The sequence below is a fragment of the Cupressus sempervirens genome, chromosome 5 (assembly GCF_028749045.1).
Source record: "Cupressus sempervirens isolate cs-2001-9-10 chromosome 5, ASM2874904v1, whole genome shotgun sequence".
Classification (NCBI taxonomy): domain Eukaryota; kingdom Viridiplantae; phylum Streptophyta; class Pinopsida; order Cupressales; family Cupressaceae; genus Cupressus; species Cupressus sempervirens.
Window position 1 is genome coordinate 89778132 of NC_143122.1, and position 25892 is coordinate 89804023.

The following is a 25892-nucleotide window of genomic DNA, read 5'->3' on the forward strand; positions in this document are numbered from 1 at the left end:
TTCCTGCCAAGGCAGGATACTATAGTATTCATTGAAATGCAACTGTTTCATTTAATTGTTCAATAAGATTTGAGTATTTTTTGACAACTTTTTAGATCTCTAAAGTTTTAATATATATTGAAATTTTTAGAATTATAGAGAAAACATTTATCTTCAATATGATTGGCTTCTTTTTGCTACAGTAGTGTTTTTGGCTCACTTAGGAACTTTATACATTCCAATGTGGAAAAAAAGAGAGTAATAAATAAAGTTGAAAAAGCACCATAAATAAATATCTTGTACTTATTGTAAAGACAATAATAAATGAATTTTTAAAAGTATCATAAATAGTTTGTACTCATTTGAGAACAATAACAATCTTGAAATTTATTTATTTATTTATTTTCTACATTCCACAATATTGTTGAAGTATTTTTATTTCAATTTAAAACAAAATTGGCACATAGTGACAAAAATTGTACCACAAGATAGATCAATGTAATTATCCAAACAAAATGAACCTACCTCTACATTATTTTTCAAAAACTATTATTTGTCTTGCTCATCATTAATTGCTTAATACAAAGTAGACATTCTCTTGGTCACATATGATTTAAATGTATTTCTATATTTTTCTTTTACCACAACAAAATCAATATAAGTTATGTATCAATGACATTTCATTTTTTTAATTTTGTATTAGCTTATTAGTCAATGTTGTATTTGCATATACAAGTATAATACAATTTATTTTTTAACTCAAATTTTTTTACGAACTAATTGTATGACTAATGCAATAACAAATTATACATCGGCAGAAACTAGACGCTATGCGTCCTTGTTTTTTGTTTGTTAATGCAATCGAAGAACAATACAGGAGCTATATTATCTAGTTTACCATTTATGGTATTGAATTGTCTTGGCCCACAGCACATTGTTTTACAATAATCTATTTTTGTGCCCACATGTTTGCTGAAGGCCCGACGAAAGCGTATATAGAATATGCGATAAGCGAATGCAGGGGATGGAAACTATGTGTAAGACCTTATGAAAACAGCAGCAGAACATGGTATTCTCAACTTGCTCAGCCACCATCATGAGCTTATAAGAGAAGAAAACATTACAGTGGAAACCTATTTTATTTTTTTGGATAGTATATTTGATAAAACCTCAAAACCCTAGAATGCCATGCCTAGGTTTCGTAGCAGTGTGTAGAAGCGAGGATATTTGCAGTTGAAGAATACATGATATGATATTGTAGTGCATGTTTGGAGTACTGGTAGATTTGTAATATGTTCAACACATTCACCTTGTTCGTAGAGATTTTCCACCATTAAAAATGGTATCTACGAACAAGTTGAATGTGTTGCTGTTACATTCCACAGCACTGCAGGATGTTCACATAATCTTCAAGCTCACTACCGAACAGAACATGTTAACTATGGCTGAGAATAGTGTTGTAATTGTAAGTACAAAGTTTTCTTTACTTTTCCCCTTTTTCAATTGCTTCTGTTATTTGGGTATTTACTGTTATTTGGGTATTTAGAGTAGCAACAATACTGTCTTATGGGTATGGCATGCTTCACTATTTTATCTGTATAAATAATTTTAATATAACGTTAAACCCTTTTTTTTTAATTGTTTCTGTTATTTGGATATTTAGAGTAGCAACAATACTGCCTTATGGATATGGCATGCTTCACTACTTTATCTGTATAAATTATTTTAATGTAATATCATGTTCCAATAGCGCGTTCAAACCCTTTTGTAATTGCTTCTGTTATTTGGGTATTTAGTTGTCTTATGGGTATGGCATGCTTCACTACTTTATCTGTATAAATTATTTTAATGTAACATCATGTTCCAATAGCGTGTTCAAACCCTTTTTTAATTGCTTCTGTTATTTGAGTATTTAGAGTAGCAACAATACTGTCTTATGGGTATGGCATGCTTCACTACTTTATCTGTATAAATTATTTTAATGTAACATCATGTTCCAAGAGCGTGTTTGAGCATATAGGAAACAATATAATATTGAATATTGAAGTAATTCTGTAGCCTTGTCTCACATTTGTATGTCTTTTTTTCAGGATTGATTATAATTGTAAATAATAATTTAATTCTATTTTAAATTTAGTAAAGAATTATAAATATGTATTTGAATATCATTATCAATATTCAACTATATATTTTATGAGTTAAATTTATTGATATGTACTATAAGTAGTGGTTCATATGTAATTAGTTGTAATTAAAATGAATAATTCTTATATGTAATGTGTTCATATGAATTTAAAAAAATTGGTTCAAAAGCTATAGAATCAAATCCTTATACTATGCATGGGTTGCTGATCCTGCATTTATTCTTTCATATATTTGGTTGGAGAGGAATGGGAGAACCTTTCAAAATGTCCAGATTAAAGCTATGCAACTCTGGCGGAAGGTTTCCCACTCTCAGCATGAAACAATTCAGGCATCTGCAATTGCCTCAATTTTCATCTTTAGGGAGGGCTCTTGAGGCCTGCAGGTCAATAGTTCCATGGTCTGCCCAGACAATATTACGGGTGAATCGTGAGGGACATTGGGCTCTTCTGCCACCTGGAGTTCTAAAAGTCAACACTGATGGTTCTTCCTAGGGAAATCGTGGTCGTGCTGGGTTTGGGGGAGTGGCTGGTTGTAGTTTTGGCAATGTCCAATTTCTTTTCTCACTACATAAGGGTTGTCATACTAACAATCTTAGGGAGGGGCTGTCCATTTTACATGTTGTGGAACAATGTTGTTTGAGGGGATGACACAGGCTTATGTATGACTCCTAAGTGGTTGTGAAATTGCTTACTTGACATGCGCTTGAGGATGTTAGTTGGCCCTGACTTCAGCTGTCAATCAGTCTCTTCTCTTTTGTAGAACTCTAAGTCTGTTTGTTTTACTTACATCCCTCGGGAGTGGAATAGAGTTGCGGATTGCTTGACTAAATGAACTTTCCACAGATAGGAGGCAATTACCCTGTGATCAGGATAGAACTCCTTGCTGAACTCTCTCTTTTGTATTTTTCTTGTCTTAATAAATTTTTACCCCTCTTCTAATTAAAAATTCTTATACTAATATCACTACTCCTAAAAACATCTCCTACTTATAAATATTATTATGAATATGATTTTTTTTGAATTTAATCTCTCTGATTTATACACCTTTTCATTTGAACAAACCATTGCGATGATCAACTGTTTTTAAAACTGTTTTCACAATAAATATTATAATATCATTTTTTCATCCTTGCCTTAGATAAGTTTATTTTGAAAAGTCGTTTTAAAGAACACACATCTGACATCATATTTAAAGTCTGTATGATAATATTATAGTCTTGAGGTCAAACTGACACAGAGGCTACAATGATTCACAAACTTTCACTCAATAACAGGTTGTTTTTCAACATTTTTTTTAACAACACCCCCTAAAACTACTACTTCAGAACTATGTTTCTGAATAACCTTCAATCTTCCAAAATGTCTTATCAACTTGATATTGAAATAAACCTTCACTATAACACCTTCTTAATAGGATCATTGGATCAAATTCATTGGCTGATTCAAAAAACTTATAATGCAAACTTGCCCATTACAATCACTCAAACTCGAAAGGTTCTCTATTCTACCATGCCCTCCTTGAATACAATCAGAATAATCAAACTATGGAACCACATTGATTTCCAACTATTTGACTCAACTTGGAATATGAGGACTGTTATTAGTCACTAATCTGTCTGATCAGATTTCAGGGACAGACAAAACTCAACTCAACTCCAAACCAACTAATGGATGGAAGTTTACTTTCACAACTACTTGATTCGCAATGAACATAAATGGAAACAATGTTGCTTGGTTAAGAAGGAATTTCTCTAATGTTGCTTGGTTAATAAGGAATTTCTCTGACTGTGACTTAACAGTGACCTGCAAAAGGATTCAAACTCTATTGACACCACTCCCAAAACGATGAGAAGGAACTCCATGCCTTTCAAGAGCAATTGCAAGGTTGCTATTCCAACGATATAGATTCAAATCTTAACGAATTAGCATATGACTGTAACTGTTCATTACATGAACAGTCAGACATTGATCCACAACAAAGCCTCAAATAACTTGAACCCCGTTCTGTATAAATAGAATACATAATGATTATCATAATCCTGCTAAGCTCCTTTGAATGTCAGGGGACTCTACCTTTCAACAATTAAACAAAAGCATTGTAAAACTGTCTTGAACTGTCAAAAGCTGCAGAACTGTCTTGTATCAGTCGTCAATAACTTTTGCAAACGACAATATTTATCCAATTTATAGAGAGATCCAACGGTGGGAAACTATCTTATGTCATTTTTCCTACAAAAGATTACCCCAGGAACCGATTCTGGTATGTTTTAATAAATTTGTCATAACTTTCAAAGTACTCAATGAAAAAGCACCAAATCAATTTTAAAAGAAAGTGAATTCACCACACGTTTACCTCCAATAGTGTTTATGCCAAGTGAAATCTATGGTGAAGGGGTATGAACGATAAATCAGCAGAACTGACAGAAAAATGGCTTGTTAAACATTATTTCATTGATTTTCTTTCTCTACACCCTACACCTTGGCTACCCCTCAACCAAAAGGTTTATAATCCTATTACAATCAGTTTTTAACAGAATCAAACCAATCTCCAAGTTGGTTGATTGATTGATCAATCAATTAACCTTATTTTGCAAGTGTTGCCAACTTTGCAACATATATTTTTTTTCCAACTTTTGATATTTTAGCTTTATGACCTCCTAATGGACATCATTACATCATTACTTCATTTTGCATCTGTTACCTTAAGTGATTCAAGGACACCACTCTTATGCTGATCTTTCACATTTACCCCTTTGTACCAGATTTGACCTATTGATCTTACAATGCAGTCTGGGCTTATTAGCCTTACATGATTGCAATAAACATCAAACTTATTTTAAAGACCTTATTACATATTTGATTTAAAACTAGACGCAAAATCCTTTGTAGGCCTTCAGATACATGGGTGCTCCTGCACCATAAACTGATTAATAAAAAGCCTTGATATTTTCATGCAAGGTCTGTAGCACGTTAACCCTAGCATTGACAATTGGAGAGCCTCGCTTGCAGCCTACTTAGTCATCTGCTAATTGATGATCTTGCTCAGCTCAGTCTGGTGGAATTATTTTTCGTATGTTCAATATTAAGGTTATTAACAAGCTCGGTGTGCAGCTTATTTACTCATCTAATTTTTTATAACATTAATAATTGAAATAAATATTGAAAGTACAATTCTATAAAATTGTTTTAATTGATTTTATATATATTATTATTTTGAATTTTGCAATTTTTATTATTTTTCTTTTAAATTTGTATAATATTATTCAATTCTTTGATGAAAGAATGTCATATATCAACTATGATTCCATCTTTTAGTGAGGTCATTTTGTAGATGCCCGTGCAGGTAGAAAACATCCCTGAAGGGTGCAAGTAAATTGAAAAGTATTTACCAAACATAATTAAGTGCAAAGGTTCAATGATACTAACACTGACCTGTTACAAAATATCATAAGCTTATTGTCTAATACTTTTTGTAACCCTTAGATTTTTCTAAAGCTTTCAAGTCTAGATCTTTTTGACATGAAGTGAAGGAGTGTCAACTAGGTATAATTCTAATGAATCATCAATAATGATGACAACATCTTCAAAATGCATATTTTCTTCACTTACATATCCCCTTTTTACTACTATACTTTGGGCTCAAGGATTGCCATTGATAAAGTTGACATGTCACCCCTTCTTATACTGCTAAACATGAGTGAAATGTGTTCTATATGGACAACCTAGAACAATCTCTTATATTACAGTTATCTTTTTTACCTGTATTTCTCTTTATTAGTAATTTTGACAGCACAACATTCAGTTCTGAAGGCTTCAGGAAAACTTAAAAATAAATTTCTTATTTAGAATACGCTAACGAAACATGTCTTTATTTTAATTCATGTTCATGTATCACCATTATTCTTATTCATAGATCAAAATTTCTATTCAACTATCCATATTCACAACATTCTATATTCACAACTATCAAAATTCTTTTTAATTAACAGTTCCCTACTATTTGCAGCCTGTAAAGGCAACTTGGGAGCATATTAAACACTGATATTGCAACCAGCTTTACATCCATTCAAAGATTATCTTTTATTTACCATGTTCTATCTAGTAGCTGGGTTGGGATGACAGTAGGAGGGGTTTGGGAATGCAATTTTTTTTTCCCCTATTTTGCGAGGGGAGGGGATTGCAAATGGGAGCGGCTACATAACAATAGAATAAATTTAAATATATAGAAAATTTTATAAGCTTTATATGAAAACATAGATAAAATGTTATACAAAATAGAATCTTAAAATATAAGAATCAGCTGAATTTTTATGTCAAATTTGTATTACTTTAAAAATCAAATCTTAATTTATTCTAAAAATCAAAGTCAAAGTTATTTAAATTGATTATTTATTATCTATTTTCCTTATTTGAGTGGTTGACTTCAGCTAACTTGATAGAGCCTCAATTATTTTTAATCTGTTCCCAAAGTTTCACATTTCTTATTTCTTTCCTTGTCAATATTAATATGTGTGTCCAGCCATCATCTGCTGAGGAACTTTGTCACTTCTTAATTGACCAAAATGTTCTATAGATTATTGTTAAGGTTTATTTTTATTAATATTAGGAAAAAAATAGAGATCCAGGACTTGACCAACATAATTTCCATTTTGTGTAAGCCAAAGTGCATCAGTTCCTTGGAGTCTTTCAAACTTCTAGTCCTATGGATATGACAAGTGAGAATATTAAAAGTTATTTTGAAGTTCACTATGTTAAGTTGTATATCATGCATGGCAGAGGCTTTGCATACTCAAGTTTATGAGAGCCTGAGAGGACTAATTTTTAAAATATTATATAAAATTATATTCCACTAGGTTTTTTTTTTTGATGAATAGTCCTTTTCAATTAATAAAATTTACTAAGATTACAATTCACAAAAAAAGGGCCAGGGGATACAAGATCACCCTGCGAATGAGTTCACAGGACTGAAGCCGGAAAAAACAACATGGCCTCAGCCAGAAACTATTAACTATTCATCAAAAAATTTTAACAACCTCAGGTTGCCAAGGCAGTAACAGCAGAGGGAGGATCATCTTTATCAGGAAATCCCCACGCATCAGTGGGATTGTGGGGCGAATTGGGAATAGTGTAGCCGTCAGCAGCATCAGCAGGATCTGGGGTAGTCGCAGTCTCCGCATCCTTCTTGTCTGGCCGCGGAGGAGAAATTGCCAAGGCCAGCCGAGGAAACTTGCCAGAGTGTGCCCGTCCAGGGGGAGGAGCTGGGGACCGGCCAGAAGGGGGAGGAGCCGGGGACCAGCCAGAACCACCACGCGGTGGGGAAGCGGAGCGGCGCCTCCAACCGCCATGTCCACCGTTGGGAGAGTGGTGGCGGGGCCCCTGGGAGCGCGACATGTGTGAATGGCGGCCAAAGGACTGGCGTCGGGAATGGCAACCGCGAGACGAAGAGGCATCGACCGAGGCATCCAGAGGCACTCTGGCAATGATGCATGGAGCATTGCTCCAATGATTTAACAATTCTTGTAAGTGCGCAACTTCCAGGGCAACTTTATTAGCTTGCACCTGTATCTGCATAATGACATTGTTACAAATGCATGCCTTAGTGTACATTGCAATGTTAACATCCGAAAAACTGTGAGTGAATAAATCTGCATTCCTATCTTTCCATAGAGAAAACAAAATTTCCATCCTAAAAGTATGCCAAATCTGGGAGAACTTCTGTGGAATTTTGGGGGAATCACCCAGCAAGATCATGTGCCATGAAAAAGGTTCGGGCCTGAAAGGCTTGAAAAAATCATGAATCAAGTGCCAATAATTCTGAGCACGCTTGCAAAACCAAAAAATATGCAAAAAGGACTCAGGTTGACCACAGAAGGGGCATCTGGGATTAGGAACCCCAATGTGCTTGAGCCGAGGCCCCAGGGGAAGACCATGGAAGGCAAGACACCAAGCAAAGTGGGCAATCTTGGGTTCTGTAATGGCACTCCAAATGGTGTCGAAACGTTTTCTCCATTGAGAAAGCGAAGATTGCAAATGCCATCGTTGATTAAGCGTGTCCACCATTGGAAGGTGGGGCGAAAGCCATCTGTACCCCATATTGGGCTTATAATTGGTAAATGGAGTGGCAGTATACCACTTCCAATCATGCCACCAAGGACGAACAGACTGAATCCCCACTTTATGAAGTAAGTGTACAGGGATGGAAGACAATAGAAGGTCATAAGTCTGGCGATCGGAACTAACAAGGCGGTATTGAACTTGCATATCCTCCCATGACCTAAAATTCATGGTGACTCTTGAAAAAATATCCTTGGTAGTGCGGATGCCACGTTTAAAGAAACACAGAGCACTAGTACCTTGAGTCTTGGCAAGAGGAGTACCCTGGATGGCAAACAGGGGAAACCACCAAATGTTCTACTGATTTAAGGATAGCCCATTGCGAAACTCATCACCAGCCCAACGAAGCCAAGGTTTAACAGCTTCCCAGGCTTTCCAGATGCTCTTTATAACAAAAGAGCCCTGTATGACCACTGGTTCACGCATAGTGAGAAGGGTTTGAAAACCAATCCCCTTCCACGTCGGTCTGTTAACAGGGAAGCCGGAAGAAATGCAATGCCTTACTAGTATCTTCCAGGTTTCATCTCCAAAAATAGCTCTGATAATCCATTTAGCACAGAGGGCAAGGCCCTGCTTCCGAGTGGAAAGCAGGCCGAGACCCCCAGATTCCCTTGGGAGACAACAGAAATTCCAAGCAACTCTGTGAAAACCATGATGGTCAGACCCAGAGGCCCAAAGAAAATCTCTGAGCAAACGTTCTAGTTTGAGATAGGAAGCTTTGGAGGGAGCCCAACAGGAAGAATAGTACACATGGGTGGCAGCTAGAATCTTAGAACAAATCTGGAATTTACCAGCAAGAGAAAGCGGCTTAGTGATCCAATAATCAAGCTTTTTGCTAATCTTTGTAAGACAGCATTCCAAAGTTCCACAGGGAAAGCCTGGAAAGCAAAGGGAATGCCAAGAAAGCAGAAGATTTCTCCATGAGTAACCCATTTCCATTGAAACTGGCTGAGCCAAGGTGGAGCTGGCAAAAAAGACTGGCGGTAACAGAGCGTTTTATGCCATTGAATGGTAGAGCCAGAGGCTTGACAAAAATTGTCCAGACAATTTAAAGCATTTTTGATGTTTTCTTCATCTTCAATAAGAGTAAGAAAAGAATCATCAACAAAATGACCATTGACCAACTGGGAGGAAGAATCAGGCAAGGAAATGCCACGGACCAGTCCTGAAGACACAGAGTGAGCAAGTAAATAACCAAAACCTTCAGTAGCAAGGACATAAAGCGCTGGAGCTAGCGGACAACCTTGCCTGATGGAGCGAAAAAGTCCAAAAGCTTCAGATTGCGAATTATTGATGGTGATGCAAGCATTAGCGTCACCAAAGAGCATCTCCACGGACTGAAGGAAATTGGGACCAAAACCCAGAGCCTGAAGCATAGCCAAAATGAAAGGCCATTCAATGTGATTATAGGCTTTAGTAAAATCTATCTTTAAAAAGATAGCTTGCTGCTTGGACTTACGGGCCCATTCCATACCTTCCCAGAGAGCAATGATGTTGTCAAGAATATATTTGGATTTGATGAAGCTAGTTTGTTCAGGCCGCACAATTAAAGGAAGCATATGGCGGATTTTGAGAGAGAGCGCCTTGGCAATGATCTTATAAGACACATTCAGGAGGGTGATGGGCCTCCAGTTGCATATGTCCTCAGGATCACCAGCTTTAGGTATGAATTTAATATTGCCTTTATTTATGATCACTCCTAAGCTTTTAGAATGATATGCTTCAAGATAGACTTTGTGCAGATCAAGACCAATTTGCTCCCAAAGATGTTTGTAAAATTCACAGGGAAATCCATCACACCTAGGGGATTTGTCATCCGCCATGGAGTAAACTGCCTATTTAAGGTCTCAGAGGGAAAGAAGTTGCTCACAAAAAGCGCGTTGCTCAACTGCGAGGCGGTTTGGAGTAATAGCAATACACTTTTTGAGAGCCTCCTCCTGAGCAACCGAATTGCCCTGCGAAGCAAAGACGTTCTCATAGTGAAGAACAAATGCTTGCAGGATGTCGGGTAGATTGGAAAGAACATCAGTTCCTTGTTTTATCTTTTTAATCCCAACATTGGTATGATGGGCTCGGAGAGCCTGGAAGAACTCCTTCGAGGCTTTGTCGCCAACCTCCAACCAGTGGAGACGGGCTTTGATTTGGGCTCCTCGGGCAGCATAGTTATCAACAATTTGCTTATCATGGCGAAGCTTGGCAAGTTGAATTTGTAAATCCACATCAAAGGGGTTGAAGGTGAGAGCTTCAGAGGCTTTTTTGAAGGCAAGGGTGTTGGCTTCATAAGACTGTTTTCTGAAGATTGCCAGCTGACGCCTGTAGATGCGCAAAAATTGAGCCGTTCTGGTAATGGCGTCATTCCACCATTGAATCCAACCTCGATGGGAATGCGGACGTGGCTCCAAATTCCAGACACGTTGGATGTGGGAGATGGTGGAAGCATGCAATAGCACAGACGTGTCGAGGAAGAATTGAGACTTGGCCACTTTGGGGACAGCTGTTTGCCAAGAAATGCCAAAATAAATGGGATAGTGGTCTGACAACGTCACATCTGTCAGGGGAATGACAAGTCAATCACGATCTTCAGAAAAGGAGAAAAAAGATTGCGCCGAGATCATAGCACGATCAAGACGTTTCAAAATGCGGTCAGGACCGGCTCGAAAATTGGACCAAGTGTGCTAGGCCCCACTACCATGGCGGCGGTTTGTATTGGGATCAAAAAGGCCCAATTTATGTCGCATGTAAAACCAGGCTTCTCTTTCCCCAGCTGTCCAATGGAAAGGCAGAATGCCATCTTTGTCAGAGGCCACTTCAACCATATTGAAGTCCCCACACAGGACCCTAGTAGCTGGCAGCAAGTTGTCAGCAAGCCAAACCCACATTTGTGCCCTTTCCACAACATCATTGGAGGCATAAACATTAATGACTCCAAAAGAATGATTGTTAATGGAAAGCAAAAGCCAAATAATACGGTGTGTGGGGTCAGAACTGTGCGAGATAATAGCAGAATGAAGGCGAGGTGACAGGAGAGTAACTACACCACTTCGGCCAGCTTCATGCTGAGAAGAAAACATAACGCTATCCTGCCAAATGACGCAGCATGCAGCAGAAAGCATGAAACCAGAAATCTTAACTATTGCAGGTAAAGAAAATCTAAATTCCCAAGTCTATGATGGAAGTCTATGACGGGTATCTCGGACATAGAACTTTTTGGAGAGGTCTGTAAGATCTCGAACATTCCATGAGAGGAAGTTCATGAGAACTCTTCCATATCATCCTCGTCCTCGAGAGAGGAGTAGCTATTCTGCAAAAAGGTAGAAACCGGGTGGAAGTCAGACGGGAAATCCTTTGGACTTACAGCCTGTCGTTTTACCCCTGATATCTTCGCACATCCAGGAGGACTGTGAGAATGCCTTGTTGATGGTGGTACTATGGAAGAGACTGCAAGAGGAGTACGAGCCCCAGCCAAGGGCAAGGCCCTGGCGGTCGCCTTGATCCCCTGCGAACCAGCAGGGTTTGAAACCTGTGAAACCCTTGGAACGAGTGCAATGGAAGCTGCTGGCGTCTCCACGCTAGTAGGCGTTGACACTTCTGTGGAAGTAGGAGGAATCGCGGTAACCGCCGCATAGGATGGCTTAGGGACCAAGGGATTCAAGGCAGGCTTTGCCCTTGCGTCCAACAGTAACCCATTCTTCTTTTTTTCCTTCGGCCTGTTTGACAGGCGCCGCTTTAGGCCGGGGTTTGACCCTAGGCGTAGCCAAAGGGCAATCCCTGATCTTGTGTTCCGCAGACTGGCACCTATAACAGGTGTTAGGTAGGTTCAAGTAAAGCACCTTCTATGAGAAAGTTTGAGCTCCAATCTGGATTTCCACAGAATCCTTGAGATCTTTGGAAAGATCAAGTTCAATGCAAACACGCTGTTGAGGGCGAGCATTAAAAAATTTCTCAGGCTCCTTGGTAACAACTTTGCCAAGGGCTTGGGCAATAGACTCAATGAAAGGCCAGCAGGGCAAGGGTAGACCTGGGAATTCGACCCATACAGGAACCCTAAGTTTTTTTATCATCCGAGACAGTGAAGTCTCGGGACCATTTCTGGAAAACAAGCAGAGAGGAACGCACAGACCAAGGGCCATTGTTAAAGACCGTGTCTGCTTGCGACGGGTTAGCAAAGCGAAATAAAAAGAAACCTTTGGTAAGGTTTTGCACAGCATCAAGGCTGACTCCATAAGGAGTCCAACATTTGTTGACCCATTCTCTGAGCATAGCTTCAGGAGGGGTCCTACCAACAAAGTACCCTATTAAGGTATGTTGTTCTAACCAGTCACATGCAGCATCAAATTCTTGCAAAGGAAGGATAATATTAGGATTACCTCGTGGAAAACCTTCGGGACAAACTTGTGCGGGTGTTTGTTCGGTGGCGGCGCCATGGCAGTTCGAAGCAGCAGCATGAACACCAGAAAAAACTGGTTCACCGCTGGCCAGAGCCATTATATCCTAACCTAAAGCTCCCGCAGTAAATGGGTATGACAATGCCGACAGAAGGGGAGTGCAGGCGAAGGGCCGTATGCAAAAAAAACTGAAAGTTCGCATGTAGCAAGAAAACCCTAGCAGAGCCAAAAATTTTAATTCCACTAGGTTGAGTTTGAAGAATAATTTTAATTTGTGCTATATTAAATTTTAAAATTTGATATCTAACATTTCATTAATGTCCAAATGAATGGAGAGGATGGAAATGGGAGGGACAAGGGAAGAAATTTAAATGGTGAGCAGCCATCTGCCCATGCAATGTCTAGAGTCTCCCTCATTGCAGAGAAAACATTTCCACCAGAATGTGTGAAATAAACTTAGGATAGTATAATTAAATATTCTAGAAATATTCTAGATTTTCTTTCCCCATGTGGTACAATTCACAACATTGATTAGAGAATAATTATGCAATTAAATATTCAATCTTTTGGTGGATTGGACTTAAGATTTCACCAAAGTATCAATGTTCATGGCAATTCAATAGTTGTTATCCATATTTATGAATATGTTGTATACTATATATCTTTTTTTTGATAAGAATGTAAGCAATTATTGTTATCATGTACTTAGATATAGGCAAGAAGTCATGATTCAACTCTATATCTATACTAGTTTTAGATATCTAACTGACAATATACCAGAAAAGAATATATATGGACAATGGCATTGACTTGTAAACACAATTTAGCTCTAAATGTAGATAACACTACATCTTAGCAATACTAAGCACTTAATTGATAGACCTATTGCTTTTGAGATCTATTAGGCAAACAATAGATTATTATGTGCTACTATAATTGGGATAAATGCAATTCAAAGGTTGAGAATTTAATATTACACATGCATTGAGTATACATTTTCCTATGACAAATTAATAAGCTTTACTATTTTCACCTATCTTAAGTATGGGTATGGTATAAATTATACTTTAAGGAGGTTTATAATTTATGGTGTGTGTTTTGGAAGATTCGATGATTGTTAGAGTCTTTTATGTTGGGGTGTTTGACCACAGAAATATTACCATAAAACATGTCTAATATTTAATATCCTTGAATCTTGTTGTAATCTTTTATTTAGAAGGGCATAAAGGTGTCTAAAAGAACTAGCTTGACTCCATATGTATTTTGCTAATGTCAGTGTCTATAAATACAAATAGCATTTAATTATAAATGTTATGTGAGGAACCGAGCTATATTGGGTTAATCGTTTACACAATAAGGAAAATGAACCTAGAATGTTAAGACTATTAGTACCACCAATGTTTTGGGGTGTATATCTTATATAACCATGAGCCTCGTGCTTCCAATGATCTCGAGTATGACTTAAATACTAGACAAGGCTGTTGCAAGAACTTGTAAATATTGATATACTTTAAGGATTATGGGGAATTGATGCAACTTTATTGGGAAGATGTTATATAGACTTACAGTTCTTGGTATCATTAATCCATATGGAAGAGGGAATCTACTTGAAACCTTGTCAAGGCTTTCACATGATATGCATTGACCTCACAAGTACAATAAACTTGACAGAGGAACTATCCTAGGAACCATGGAATAATATTGTGGTTTTATTAGATGATTTTGGGTGTCTAAGAATATTGGCTAGGCAAGAAACACCTATGTTTTAAGGCATGTGAAGTATTAAATACTTGGATGCTAGAATTCTTGGACAATATATTACATTGAGATGATATGAAGATATACATATTTTTTGATCATTTGAAAATTTGATTGTAGTGCCAACATGTGTAATACATTCATTTAATGTCATTTCATCCTTGTCTTGATGTGTTAACAAGATCTATCACATATTCCTAGAATGATATTTTGACCTTTTGGGTAAAAGATTTCATATGACCATGAGTATGATCTATTCCACCTACGAGTATAAAAACTCAACATTAAACCTATCATTTGAATTTCTAATAGAATTGTTGTACAATGGATTTTGTGTGAACCAAGAGGAAGTTGGGTTGAAAATTAGCTTAGCCCCTATGTTGATGTGTTGAAACCTTGAGAACTTGCATGTAGACATCCTTTGAGAATCCTTGTGAGGAGAACTACATGTAATTTTGACCCATTAGGAAGCAGGAACATAGCACAACAACATTTGGGATTGAATTCTGATGCCAATTTGCGACGACAGTATTATTTGTGTATGAATTTTATAATTTTTTTGGAAGTGTCCCTAACATTGTCGTAGTACTAACGGTCCATAATATGTCATCATTATTTCGACACCCATGATATTATAAAGAAAAAGAAAAAGAAAAAAGAAGGGCTCATTTCTCATTTTCCCCAAATCGAGCTGCCCGCAGGAAGATGTGGAGGGGCATTGGAACTAGCATAGTGCTAGGTAAGGATTCATTTCATATCTTGAGCACCCATATATAGTTTTCTATAGTGTTGGAGGAGGCTCTATATCATAAGTGGAGTTTGGTTGTAGACCATGATATATCATCTTTGATGGAAATTTTTCAAACATGTGGCGTGCTTTCCAGGCATTTTGGTTACACAATTCCATTTGAGCACACAAAAATCTCATCCCCATTATACTGTGTGTGACATGGTATTAAACACCTTGATTCTTTCCACAATACCATAAAAATGTCCCTCATGCATGGTTTCAAATGAGCATCTGTGTATTACTTTGATAATTATGTTGAACTACTTTCATGCTTTCGACTCTTCCATCTTGCACATAAATGATCTGCCTCACTAGCATTCCGGTGGCAAAATAAATCCATAAAACCACCTCTTTGTGTCAGATAATTTGACTCACTGGCATATTGGTGGCAAAATAAATCCATTATCTATGGTTATACATTACAGAAATCTGTTATACATCATTCCCATTCCTGAATTTGAGAAAAGAAGCTTCCAAGTTCACCTCACATGTATTTTGGTGAAGTAGTCAGAAGCTGTAGCGTCATTCATTGGATGATGTTGTGCCACACAACTTTTTAACCTAATTAATTTGCAATATAATAATGTACAGCAGTTCCAAAAGAGAGTGGGGAATGCAAAGACTAGGGGGTTCGTTCCACTTTTGATAGAGAAACACGTTGTTAGATTGAAAAACAATGCATCCATAATCGGGGACGTTAATGTGAAAATGGGGTTCACATTAGTCTCTTTGATTCCATGCTGCTTGTACATGCGGGCAGGAAGACAGCTTGAACATCTCGGCTTCGTTGTCACTGTGGGGATAGATATCAATATATATGATTTACAGTGTTAATGGGTGGGATGCATATGCATGGGGATTCAGAGCTCCTGCAGATAACATTGAATTTGTTATTCATAATCCTCATGTGGAGGAAAATGCCACTTGCAGACCTGTCATCGATGCAGTTGCTCTCAAGCACTTGCGGCCGCCTAGATTCCTAAAACCTCAGCTTGAAGGGAGACTCTGTCCGGCTGTTGTTCTATTTTCCTTCACCCTAGGTGAGGGCATCTCTTCACTTCTTCATCTCTACTCATCTCATAAAAATGTTGGCTTTGTTGCGAATATGCCCTTAAAACATCTAGAACTCCTATCACCACTATACGCGTCTATTCTGAGAATTAACTATACGTCAACTGCATTTTAACATACTGAATGTAGTTTAAATCTCAATGATGACCAAGACTATCTTTGCGCATGTTGCATTAGAGTGTAGGCAATCAGTTGAATGTATTTATGGAAGAGACGACACCTTATATCGTTAGTTCCAGAACTATTTCGGTGAACTGCCAATCCATGCCCAGAGTCGGCCATTACTATGAACAATAATGTAATAAGAATATGTTTGAATTAAAACCCTTACCATACAATATCCGGTTGAACTCAACAGAAATATGATAGTATAGTTGAGTTAAATGAGCAAAGAGGCCAGAAGCCAATAAGAACTTCTTTGCATGATTCTATGTGTTGGGAAAGTATATCTAAATCAAGGATTGTTTTACAACCATAAGTACCTAACAATAAACGACATCCAAATTATGATGTGCTAATTTTCAAACTTGGGAACAAACTTACTTGCTTAAATGCCTCTACGTTGACATTACTCCTTTTAAGTCGAAAAACAAAGAGGCATCACCTCGCGTGTCCCTTACGGTGGCTCTTGGTGATACTAAATCTATTCCAAAATCCACGCAGTGATCTAGAATTGTAGTCGGGTTGTTCTAGAGTCCAAATGCATTATTATTTTCTGTATGAGCAGAGTTTTCTCTCAGTACTACTATATTTGAACATATGAGTTGTATTTTTGTAGTTACGATTCTTTGTCTTTTCAAAAGAAATGGGTTCCAAGGCAAGTATGGCCTAAGATGTGCTTAATATCTTATGTTATTCTTTTATGATAACCTTTCATATACAGTGAAGTTGGGTGATTGTTTCTATAAAAATTTGATTTCTTCTTGTAGTAAATAATTATTCACTATTTACACTTACTTAAGTTTACTTAGGTTAATGCATTATTTTAATATTTATTTATTAGTCACCTAAGAGTATGTGCACCCCTATGAGTTGTCATGTTAACAACGTAAGAGTTTGCACCTCTTTTATGCACATGGTGTCTACAACACAGGAGTTAGCACACTAATTAAGTACATGGTGTTTACAACATCTCCACTTGAGATACACCTCATCATTCTTATCCTATCATCTAAAATGATGGATAAGATGTGTGCTTAGTTGTTATGTTTATCTTATCTCCTAGTTGTTTCTAGAGACATTGTAGATGCTTCCTGAGAGGCCTTTATATACAGGCTTTCCTAGTGTGTACAATTATCACATACAATACAGAGCAATGTATGAGGACATACTTTGATATATTGATCATACTCCTTTTTGGTCTATAGTTGTGCTTGTGTTCGAGTTTTATGATTTTGGGTGAATCTTGACCTAAGGAAAATCCTTTCATGGTATTAGAGCTATACCAAATTCTTACATGGTATTAGAGCTACACCAAATTCTTACATGGTATCAGAGCCTGAGGAGACTCTCTTTACATAGTTGTTTGAAACCATTGTTGCTTCATCACCTTAGCCAGAATCCGAAGTATTCAGAAATTGAGAGTGTCTAGAGCCATATTTAACCTCACCATTGCATTGGGAACATCGATTCAGTGAAAATTGGCTATAAAGTTGCCTACCCTACGCTAAAGTTGATTGTGAGGCAAATTTTTTTTTGCAAACTGGCACCTGAAGGACCGATTTGCAGAATTGGTATGATCATTTTAGATTTCTAAATTTAATTTTTAGATCTACATTCTTTCCATCTGCATCTATGCTATTGTTTTCAGACTTATACTATTTTTCAGAAATTTTTTGGCCATAGGAGGGATTTTTTGCAGGTGAAGGTTGGTGTTTACTGGTGCAAATCAGATATTTGCATCATATTTAGAAGGTCAAAAAAATACCAAATCAGATTTTGTTTCATCCAATTCAAACATCTAAGGAAAAATCTAGAGCCATTTGATTTTTGGAGGCACGACGACGGCGATTCAGGAAAAATAATTGCAGCAGTGATTTTCAAACAATGATATCTCCCTCATATAGACTCCTTTTTGTGAGTAATTTTTTTTGTTTTGGGGTAGAATTTCATGATCTACACATTGGTGTAGGTGGTTTGAGATCTCTTTCTTGAATTTTTCTACAACTCGCAAATCTCGATATTTGCCACTTCAAATGCTCCGTACGAGCTCATCTAGACTCCAAATTAGATTTCATTTTTTTTTAAAGTAAAATTTTTTTGTCTACTTTCCAGATCTGCAGTTAGATTATAAGTTCTATGGATAGAAATACTACTTTCTGAAATAGGCCCTAAATTGGTAAGTGGCTATAAAGCACGAAATCATACATTAGGGGGGTTCTTTGATTTCTTTTACATTTTTGGAGGTTCATTGATGGATCTCATGGAGTCTTGTTAGATATGTCAGTCTAGTATTAGACTACAGTTGACGACAAGGAATTATCACAAATGGAGTGCTTCGATACTTGATCATCTAAGAGACCATCAAGAATTGCTTCCTTGTCTCTATTCATTGCCACCACATTTTAATTGGAGACATCTTGTGCACCTTCATCGCTTTCTGTATAACAATATGAGTAAGGAATCTTTTGCTCCTCTTAGAATAGCAAGTTTTCCTTATGATATATTGATGTCTATTTGGGAAGGATATGGAGATCCATGTCTTCCTCCATCTCTAGAGGACATTCTACATCCAGTCACTCCAGCTATGATTTCTTCAACTCTAGATAAGATCACACCTCGAGATGCTCCTGTTGCTCCTACTGATCCTACTTCGACCACAGATGCTTCAAATTTAGTGCAATAGGACACTTCATGTCTTTCTACTTTACCTTCATGCGATGACTTCCTTCTAGACATTGCATAGCTGTTTGTGGAGTCCCACATTAAAGATGTGGGAGACATCATTGATGATATTTGTCTTCTTTTTGAGGTGAATTCTTCATTCATTGCCATAGTGAACGATTCATGTACTTCAACATAGCAGGGTACACTTTGTCTTCCAATTCCTGCCTCAGATAATGACTTCTTGACTAACATTTCAAGTTTGTTCGTGGAGTCACACACAATAGATTTGAAGGACTTCTTTGATGATTTCTAGCTTCTCTTTGCTGAGGACGATCCTTCTACAGTTGTTGCAAGGGCTCACTCTAACCCTAATGTCCATTCTCTACACGATCGATCTTCACAGGTTGACGTGATTATGGATCCTTATGAACATCAGTTGTCAAAGGTCTCTCTATGATTTGAGAAGACTATTAGTTTCTTGAAATAGGTTCTACATCACTCCTTGCTCAATCTGCACTTCTTCTCAACAATTTTGGAAGGAGCCATCATCAATATCGACACAGGGACACTTGAATAGGTTTTAGAGACACCTTACATCATCGAGATTCTTTCTACACAAAGAGAAAGTATCTCACTAGTATCTCTGCTATTGTTTCTTCCAAAGGAGAGGAATATCATTCAATGGTAATTGATCAACTTCTACATTGGAGCATTTTTCACTAGTTGACAACTTACTTTTAGGGGGGGACTACCTTGTCTCTTTCTCTTTTATGAGGGGGGCTTTTTCCTCTTATGGGGTTTTGTCCTTCCACTTCTCTTTTATATATACTTGATGTATGTCGTAATGGAGGGGTTTTGAGTATTACATCCATCCACGCATCTTGTTCTCATCTCTCTTTTTGGGGAGGGTTTTTCCCATGAGGTTTTCCCTCTTTCTCCACTTTATGAGAGATTGCATTTTCATTATGTACATGGGTACCTAACATGGCCTAGTAGCCATGACCCATTATGCATTTCATCCTAGTTTTTGTGAACTTAAGTGCATTCCCCTAAGTTGCACTGGGGGGGCGGGGTGGCGGGGGGCGGTGTTGGTGTAAATAATTATTCACTATTTACACTTAAGTTTACTTAGGTTAATGCATTATTTTAATATTTATTTATTAGTCACCTAGGAGTATGTGCACTCTTGTGAGTTTTCATGTTGATAACATAGGAGATTGCACTTCTTTTGTGCACATGGTGTCTACAACATAGGAGTTAGCACGCTAATTAAGCACATGGTTCTACAACATCTCCACTTGAGATACACCTCATCATTCTTATCCTATCATCTAGAATGATCCATGGATAAGACATGTGCTTAGTTTTCATGCTTATCTTATTTTCTAGCTCTTTCAAGAGACATTCAAGGTGCTTCCTGAGAGGCCTTTATATACAAGCTCTCCTAGTGTGTACAATTATCACATACAATATAGAGCAATGTATGGGGACATACTTTGATATATTGACCATACTCCTTTTTGGTCTACAATTGTGCTTGTGTTCAAGTTCTACGATCTTGGGTGAATGTTTCCCTAAGACAAATTCTTTCATGGTATCAAAGCTATACCAAATTCTTACATTTCTTGTCACAAAAATGCAAAGGACATATTAGCACCACCATCATGTTTAGTATGACAGTTAATATTATTATTGCTTGTATAACTATGAATCACCTCATTATATTCCAATCATCTAATTCCTCAAGAATGAGTGTTATACATGATCATTTATGTTGCATGCTGAGGAATAAAGCTTGACTCTTCCTATCTTTGTCTTGAATAAGTGTTGTTCCTTGTTCTAAAGATTGATTTCTTTGTAAGTTAATGTGAGAATAAAATGAAATGATGAAAGGGGAAGAATCTCTACACTTGTGAAGTGTTTTTGGTGAATGAAATTATCATCTTCTAAAAAATGTGGAATTAAAGTGTTTGTGGTGAACAAGATTATTGTCTTCTATAAAAATGAGGAATTGTGTTCCATTTTTCTTACTGTTTTATTTTCTTCTATTTCTTTTTAGGAGAAAGATTGTGATCATTAATGAACTATTGAATGAAAGAGTTATATTTCCTTATGCATTGGAGAGTTATTTTTGCTTTATTTTTTAAAAAGTTAATTGTATGTGATTAATGTTTCTTTGTGGAGAAGATGAATTTTAGAAGGGTGGTGATTATGGGTAAATTAGGGAAGGGTAGATCGGACGAATAGATGTGTGTAGATGTGTGTTCGATATGGTGACATAAATCCATATGTGAATATAACGGTAACGTTTCTCTCTTTTGGATAGTTGAGTTTTGATGAACTATTTAAGATGTGGCTTAACTTGTTAATCATTCTTGCTCTTGCTTGATTTATAAACAATACATTTTATTGGTATGCTAGAAATGACACCATACTTATTGGCATAAACAAAATGTATCCATTAAGTGTTTATGCTTTTAGAAATTATATTTAATTGTATCCCTGTATGTTGGTAGTGCATAGTGGAAATTTGAATGTGATAGAAAATTAGATCTGTAGGAAATGAGATCTGTACATGTTGATTAGGGAACGCTGATGACTTTCTTTCATACATTGATTCAATTATCCATGTTATTTGTGAATGGTTTTTAGAACATGGTTTTATTTAACCACATGTTCCATTAGTACTCCAAGTTTTACATGTTTAGACTTCCTCGTTGCCAAGCTGGGTATCTTTCATGTTAGGAAAGATTTTGAGGAAGCTTAGCCATTTTGTGGTAGGGTGGTAAGCACTCCTACAATACTCTCGCCCTTGTGTTCTTAGACAAATTCTTGAGCTTCTGCCAACATGGTCAACATAATCAGTACATTTTGGTATTTTGGTAACAAAATCATGGTTTCTTTTAGATTTGAGCATATATGTATATATATCATTTTTCTTAAAAGATTTTGACTCCCGTTGAATTTTTCGCATCTTATGGAGATTGTTGACATGACATTGGTTTTGTAGGGGTAATCTTTACACAAAAATGTCTATCTCGTTGACTAGTTCTTCCTTATATTTATCTATTGTTATAACAAAAAATATTCTGGCCTACATTGTATGGCCAAGGTTTATGTGGGCTGTTTTATTGTAGTTTGTTGGCCACAGGTCTAAACAAACACATTGATTCTATATAGTTGTTATATGTTGCATGTATATAAGCAACACAAATCAAACTAAAGATACACCTTTTTCTGTAGAAGAGATTGCTATACAAAGATTTGGCTGGTATCATTCTATAATAATTAAAAGCAACATTCTCTCATGGTCGGAGCAGTGTAGAAAATATTTGTGCTCTGCTTATCATGCAAGTCAGGGAGTAAGGCCTTGCTCTTTGGCAAAGCATGATGGTATTTTTATTTTGGTATGTTTGTTTAATGTGTTATTCAAGAATTTGAATTTTTTAATTTAGATGTTTAAATATTTCTATATGTTTAGTGATTTTTAGATTAGTTAATTTAGATACTTTGAATTTAGTATTTCTGTAACTATTTATGTCATTGTTGTTTCTTCCATAAATTGCTGTTTTTATAATTTTTCCAGATTGATGTTTGTTTTTGTTTTTGATGTTCATGTCACCATGAAGTGATAGTTCCCATCACTGGGATTTACTTGGCTTTCCATGGGCTCAATTTTGCATGTTGTAGCTTCATTCATAATCCCTCATCTCAAAAATCAGTTGCATCATTAATCAGGTCATCTCATTGTTATTCTCTAACAATTATAATAATGATCTAAATATATTAACAGAATTGTCTTAACAATTATTTTAAAATCTTCTAATAAGGTGGCATTTCTAAATTGAAGTGTCTAAATACCTCTAACATGGCCACTCTTAGTAGGGTGATTGAATCCTCTAACAAGGTCACACCTAATAGTGTGTTTTATAACCTTTAATAGGGTTGGCTCCTAACAAGGCTCACTTTAGAAGAGTGAAAAATAGTAACTAGTTGCAATTGGTGATTTTTTAAAGAACAAATGATAATAGCAATTTATATATCAAAGGAGGACTAGACAAGAAGATTGTATTTGCTGAAATCTATGAGAAAACTCAGGTGCAGAAACAACTTCCTATACTAATCTCTTAAATAAAGTATTGCACAAATTCCTATTAAACCCTTATAATTTCAGATTTGATATTATGTAAACAATAATATTGCAGTCAACCATGAATACATAAAACATACAGAGAAAGAAAATACATAAACATAAAGATATTTCGATGGGGAAAAACCTCACAGTAAAACAATCCCACCCTTCCAAAACCTACTCAATGTATTATCTTCAACAAAAAGGTTACAACACACTTGTAATGCAAGTTCTTTCAGGACACAGAAGACTAATCCAGTAGCAACCAACAATACACTTTTTCACTCTCTCCTATCTGCAACCCTAAAAAATGCTATCTCATTTGCTTTCCATTTTTAGGGAAACTTCCATATAACAATCATATTAGGGTTTTACCACTCTCTGAAAATTTAGGAACTCGAAAAAATTTCTAGGGTGACGCCTTAAACCCTACGAGCCAGATGGAGACTCGAGTGTGCAGTACTCAATAATAAATTACCACATGTCTTCATGTTTTCACCCATTAGAAAATTTCCCAAAGATACCTCTTATGCGTCATAGGAATCCATCATAACCATTTTAGTCATGATCTCCTCTCACACAATTCAAGATGCCAACACATGCAAGTGGAGTGACACATCAACAATCCAACTAGACATTTACGCTCACACTTAATTACATTATTTGCAAAAATTACATTTACAAAACAAATAATAAGAATAGGAATTATCCAAGGTTGAGACACCTTATTCTTAACAAAATTTTTGTAGATGATGTGATTCAGTTGATGAAGCTTTTGAAGGAATGTAGTGATATCTAGAATTGGGAACCTCCATTGAACCCGTTGAGCGACTATGATACTAAATGGGTCAACTCATGGGACCTAAGCCAAAGGGTGGAAAAATTAGAGAATCCCAAAATCAATGCTAGACACAACATAGTGTGGCAACCTCCCCTTGTTTCATGGATGAAGTTTAGTTTTTATGGCTCAATCATTGAGGGAAGGACTGTGGCTCGTGGGATTATCCATGATGAAACAAGAAGGCTTGTTGTGGCCTATGAAGGAAGTTGTGGAAGGGGATCACAATAATGAAGCAAAAGCCTTGGCCCTTCTGTGGGGCATGAAGATAGCAGAAGAGAGAAGAATGGAGAGGTTAGTTATTGAAGGACATTCTATGTTAATTATTAAAAATGTAAAATGTTGTGGAAATAGCAGTTGGAAGAATAAATCGATTATCCAAGAAATTCATACCTTGATGAAGATACTTCAAGAGGTTATAATGGACCATGTCTATTGGGAAAGTAACAACCTAAATAATGACTCAACAAAGATAGGACATAGTTTTAATGGGATTTAAATTGGGTGATGTTAGCCAGATCCCACTATCTACCCAATCTCACACGGATAGTGAAAGAAAACATATTGGCACAGTATAAAGTGCTATAACAAGTGGCAAGTCTTCATTGCACTAGGAGAGCGAGAGACATTATGGGTTAAATATTGTAATGATACTTAATGGTTTTAATATTATTATCTTTTATGGCATACCCACCAAAAATATTTATGATGAAGGAGAAAAGATGATCCCTAGGGATCTTGTTAGAGTAAAGCAACTGTGAAGGACAAGCACACTATAAGATCATAATCACAACTTTCTGGTGCATCATAAAATGAGATGGTGGTACATCTGGCATTCCTCAAGCACAATAAGGTTCAAGTACTCTTCATATGTGTGAAGACAGAGTGGCATTTGGAAAATGTCATGCATTCTGGTCATAATATGGTGATCAATCATCACAATAAGGTCATTCACAAGGATAAAGTCTCAAAAATCTCTCTTATTCAAGCTCCAACCTATAACACCTAGATATGTTGGTGGATACAGAGGGTGTTGTGATTGAGATTGGGGAATAAGCCAATGGTGGTAGCTCTAACCACATTGAGCCGAATGAGATTGAGGACTACATCGGGGACAATGAAGCAACACGAATTTATTTGAGGGAAGAAGACCTTTTGTGCTTCATGGATTGTATTGAAGGGTTTGTCAAGCATGTGTCCATGAAATTTGTGAACTGCTAGGCTAATAGAATGGTGACTTTTAATGGGATTTCTTTTGAGATCATAGAGGAAATCATTATGAATGTGGGTGGCATATCTCTCGAAGCAAAGAGTTGGCATAAGAAACCCATAGTTTCAGATTACGTGAGGATGTGGAAATTCTTCTACTCTAAGGAGGAAGAGTGCACATTCGTGGTGGCTTTTCCAAAGATGATCTTTCTGAGCCCTAGGATGTTGTTGCTACACCATCATGTGACAGATCACGCTCGAGGATCATTTTTAGGTTATTTACTATTACTACTTACCCATTTTAAACCATGATTTAATCTCCTTCCCACAACTCATTTTGCATTCTATGGAGGATAGTGTTTTTAATGTTCATAAGAAGAGGGAAGAAGGCCAAAGATATTTTCACATTCTTCATGCTAGACTTTTATGTTCAAGCTCTAGAAATTCCACCAAGACCTTAACCCACCTCTGATTGTGAACCTTATAGCTATTTCTATCCCTCAAGTTTCTAGCAACCCGAGCCCTAGGTTTTCCTTGAAAAGATCTATCAAAAGTTCCCTTGATACTGGGAAGGATACTACTATTATTGTCTCAGATAGTGATACTAGCAGAAGCAATGAAGCCACTAGGACATCAAGCAAGAGGC

The 25892-nt window shown here is 36.8% G+C and overlaps 1 long non-coding RNA gene across 1 annotated transcript; it reads left to right on the plus strand.

The window, feature by feature from the left end:
- Window positions 1–1003: 1003 nt before the first annotated feature.
- LOC149554689 (uncharacterized) lies at window positions 1004–22375 on the plus strand. Its single transcript, XR_016365240.1, has 2 exons — window positions 1004–1444; window positions 22078–22375. It is a non-coding gene; the product is annotated as an uncharacterized LOC149554689 (long non-coding RNA).
- Window positions 22376–25892: the final 3517 nt, after the last annotated feature.